Below are 5466 nucleotides of genomic sequence, written 5' to 3'. Positions count from 1 at the left end.
TTTCAACTTTAATCATTGTATTATTTTGATGGGACTGTTTACATAAGTACATGGAAGACTATGAAAAAATACGGGATACAAATGCCCAGTGTTGGATATAGTATAACGTAATACAATAATCAATGTAGTCTATGCCTTATAAGTAATAACATATATGCTATAATGCATACTGCATATACAACCATATAGATTGATAAATAAATGTTGAAACAAATATAATATAATAAATGACAAAAAACAGACATCGATCAAATTCAGTGCGTTTAAACTGCAGCGGCAAATCAGAAGGCAATAACAATTTTGTCCGGGTTTTTTTCTATTTTTTTAGAAGTCGCCGCAACTTTATAGACATGTCTGCTAATTAGTCATGACCGTATATTGAAGCACTAATGAGTTCAGAGACCAAAATCGACGAAATCCACTTTCAACTGTCATGACTGGTTAAACGAGAAGCATTGATGCTGTTTACGAGGAATTCTGACAATTTTTAATGAATTTCATTCATGAGTTCAGAGACCAAAATCGACGAAATCCACTTTCAACTGTCATGACTGGTTAAACGAGAAGCATTGATGTTGTTTACGATGAATTCTGACAATTTTTAATGAATTTCATTCATGAGTTCAGAGACCAAACTTGACGAAATTCACTTCTTTTTGTCAGAATTGTTTAAATGAGAAGCCTTGATGTTATTTATGAGCGATTCTGACAGTTTAAAATGACCAAACTCGACCAGAATTTCTTTGAATATCTGTCACAATTGATTGAATTGAAACCATTGAAGTTATTTATGAGAAACTCTGTCAATTTGAAGTGAATTATTGACAGACTAAACCAGACGAGTTCAATCTTCTTCTTCATGTTGAGCTCGAAACATGCATGAATGAAGTTGGTCCAAAGTTACATGCCTTCATGCATAAGAGTGAGGTATGTCTCTTTATGTAAGCACTGGGCAGTAATTAGGTAACTGACCAATACATCAATGACTGCTGACTGTAATGATGCTTGACTACAGAGATGATAACTTACGTTACAAGATTTTGCAACAAGTTGCCAATATTTTCTTGGAAAAATCGACCATTGACTTCATTAATTCTATGTTATGAATTCTATGAGTCTAGAGGTCATTCTAATATTTCTGAATTTAGTAGGTCTCTGGTCTACGATTCAAAATATTAAATTGATTTATTCTTTATTGATTCATACAAAATCAATTTATTTGCCATAAAATACATTACAATTATATGAATTGTCCTCTAAATACAATTTGACTTTGAAAATAATATTTCTGTAATAAAACACAAATGTCAATCAAATTAGTAATAGAGAAAGCAAAACATCAAGCTTTTTATGCATTCGTGGCTCGACTAGCATAAGTAAGAACTTGTGCGCTAGCCGATATAAATTATGCAGATATTTGTAAGACAATAGTATAATTTCCAAACAAAATACATTATTATTAAATTTATTCGGTATAATAAATTATAATAATATTGAACAATAATTTATTTTCGTTGTAGAAAACTCATATCTAGTGAATAGTCCCGATTTCAGTGAAATAATGTATATAATGATCATAATAATGTAGTAATAATAGTCATAATGATAATCTAATCCTATAGGCTATTAAAAGAGAAGTAATAAATAGGTAGAGATGGAATCTGTTTTGATCGAATGAAGTAAAAGTAACAATGAGGGGTTCCATATGGCTAGAAGTAATGGAGGTAAAATTTTTTATTCATATTCCTAAGTCAAAGAAAATCATTTCTTGAACCCACTCATCTAATTCCTTAGCTTTGGTTTTAGTGATTCTATTGGATAAATAGGCGTTTGGGATTTTGTTGATGAGGATTTTGCTGTAATAGAACATTTGATGGCGATTTACTGATAAAACTGTCTGTCAACATTGTACATATTTGTTCCAGATAGACGTATTATGGTGTTGTGTGGATTGTAATTGATCTCTATTTTTATTGATGAATAGGATTATGTTTCTCGCATAGGTCTGTCGCAGTGTGTGTACTAAATAAATAGATAAAATAATAGATTTTATTGTCGTAGACCAATATATGGTAATTGACAAAGTCATGGTAATACTTTCAATTCATTGAATATGAGTCTGCTGGGATATAGTCTAGGTCTCCCTAAGGCGGCTCTTATAATATGCTTTTGTAGATTGAACAATTTTTTACAGTGAGTGTTGTAGGCTGCACCCCAAACTTCAATAATATATTGGAAGAGGGAGTGTGTATATGCAAAGTATATTTTTCTAATAATCTCTATGTCTTTAAGTTTATTTAATCTATAGAATACGCTGATAAGATAAGATATAATAAGTACATCATAAAAATGATAGGGAGAGAAAAAATAAGGTAACCTTGTGCTATTCCTCTCCCAAATTTAGATAAGGTTACACATAGTCCGAAATAGGTTCAGTCTTGTAGTTGTTCACATCACAAAATATTCAGTCCTAATTTTTTTCACAATAAAGTAGATTTTGAAATTAAGTTGCTTCAAGACCAAACATAGAAGAAATATTTATTCACATTATTATCGCTAAAATAGGAAATATTCACATATACAGTAATTATAATGCTGGTCTTGTTATTTTATATATTTATTCATTTGTTGTACAAAATACTATAATCATAATATAATTATGACATTATAGAGGAAAAACTAGGCTGAGCCTGTACTATTTCTCTCCAAAAATGTTGATGAAATGTTAAGCTGGGTTTACACCAAAGTTATTAACAAAATGTTAATAACTTAATCCTTATAGATTCTATCAGATTGAACATAACTTATCATACACATGATGAACATATGTGTTTGTCAAGTTCCGTTCAATCTAATACAATCTATAAGGATGAAGTTGTCAACATTTTGTTAATAACTTTGGTGTAAACGCAGCTTTAATGTTTGTCCAAAGGTGAAGGTTATGAAAGCACACACTGCTTTGTCACTTGATTTTCGGTCCAGGAGTAAATTATTTGAGAGTTTTGAAATTTGAAGATAGACGTTATACTTTAAATGAACCACAATCAATTAAAAACTTGAGAAAATATTGCACTTATTTGTAATAGTCTATCACCATCTCCTTACAACAGCAATTGTCATATCTAATGTTTTTTAATTTTATATTCTCTATATCTGATCTCCTTATCTAATAACACCTCATATCCTTCTCAATAATATTATAAAGAAAAGATAGCATAAGAAGATATCCCATCACGAGCTCCATACCATGATCTAATGAATTTGATGAATGTGGGAATGACAGAAATAAAACTGTATTTTTTCAAATTTAGGTACCGTATTAGTAATGTATTTAGTTCAGCTCCTTAAGATGAAAAAGAAGCTAAACTCATCATTTTAAAGAACATAAAGCATGATCAAATATTAGTAATATCATAGAAAAAAGATAGCATAAGAAGATATCCCATCATGGTATAGATTAAATTTCTCTGTTAATATTCCAAATTTCACTGTTAACTCAAGCCGATAGTCCTAGTACTGTAGTTGTTCTTGGTGAAGCTATATGTTTCGCTGGTAGTCTCTCATACTGTGCCGTTCTTATACTCTAACCCGGCCAAAACAGTGTTAATAGACAGTTGACAACAGTAATCGGCTTGAGTTAAAAACAAATCGGCTTGAAATTTGGAACATAAATGACCTTTATCATGGAACATCTTCTTATGCTATATTATATCTATCATAATATCATATTATTGTGAAGAATTCAAATGATGTGTGTATGTATTAAAATAATTAATTAACATTAAGTTATACAGCAATGTAGAGAATTATTTGTACCTAATTCTTCAATCTCAAAAAAACAGTAATGTAATCTAATAAAATATCTCTTCAACAAAGCTAATAATACAATAATTACTGTATAATGATCATTAAACTATGTAGCCTTTTGCATATTAATTTCACTTAAATCCCCATATGATAAGCCAGTTATCACTGTACGAATTTCTGATCATTAGATAAAAAATATTATAATAATCCTATATCCTGAATCTATCAATATCCCTTTCCTGGATAATCACATTAGATTAGGTACCGTAGGTGTTGAACAACATTAATTTCAAAACTATCCAATGTATTTATTATAATGATGATAATTTAATAGATCATACTGTATAAAATCACTTCACTTGTATAGGCTACTTTATAAAAATTATTAAAAACATGAAATAGTACCCTTTTATTTAAAACATTTTAAACTTTATTAACACATTTCAAACAAATAGTTTCGGTCTACTTCGACCATTTTCAAGTTTAAATGCAAGAATAAACTAGTTGTACTCTTACTGTATTTATATCCTAAACCTGAGACAGAATATTATATTTGTAGGATATTGTTTATTATATCAATATCCTGTTATAAATCAATAGAACTTTTATTAATCTCACACATTCACATTTTACATTATCTTGTTCTAGACATTGAGCTTTTCTCGTAAAAACTAACTTGTTTATTTTTTATTCGATTAACTATGTTAATGTTGCTTTTTGAATTAATCACATGATTACTTTCATATGATGATAACATCGTACGTCAAAATAGAATTACCATCGCTAAAATCTCATATCCTACATATTTTATAATAATATATTTTAAAGAATATCAAGTATCTACTATTTCCTCTATGCCTAAACATATGAATTGCTTAATTTATGAAGTACCCTTTTTGAAATAAATAAAATAATAGATCAATAATACAAAAAATGTATCAGTAAAACTTGCTTAATGCTTAGTACTAGCTCCAATAAACTACTTTGTGTAAACTTTTGTTCAATTAATGAAAACCTCAAACATAATATTAGCTAGGCTCAATAGAAGTGGTAACGAAGTTATTTCAAATCTAATCAATATATAAATAATAATAAATAATAATAAGCATATATAGCTACTAGCCGTCAGGCTCGCTTCGCTCGCCATATCCGTCTAGCCAGGGGGCTCCGCCCCCTGGACCCCCGACTGGATCGTCCAAGAATGAGATCAGCAGGCTCGCTTCGCTCGCCTGCATTTTTCATTTGAGTATTTTTATCATATGTTAGAACAATTCAGTTGGAGGTCCAGACTAAATGTCTGGCTAAACGGATATGGCGAGCGAAGCGAGCCTGACGGCTAGTAATATAATATTCCCAGGATTGAAGTAGTAGTGCCCAATAAATTTTTCCGCAATAAATGCATTTAAATCTTCAACTTTGTGACAACCTAATAGTCAACTCAACTTAATGCCAACCTGACAAAATTATTATTAGTTGCCAGATAACAACTGTTTCGAAGAGGTACTCTATCTAGATTATAGTTCTATAGTAACATATGATATGGAAATTTCAATTTTAATTAAGAGATTGGGAGAAGAAGAATATACATGCTAAAAGACGAAGTTTAAACCCTTAAAAACAACCCTTAGAGTTAAAATATTGCCAAAAGATTTCTTAGTG

This window comes from Nilaparvata lugens, chromosome 8 (assembly GCF_014356525.2).
Source record: "Nilaparvata lugens isolate BPH chromosome 8, ASM1435652v1, whole genome shotgun sequence".
In the NCBI taxonomy this organism is placed as follows: Eukaryota; Metazoa; Arthropoda; class Insecta; order Hemiptera; family Delphacidae; genus Nilaparvata; species Nilaparvata lugens.
Note: the sequence above shows the minus strand (reverse complement) of the source record.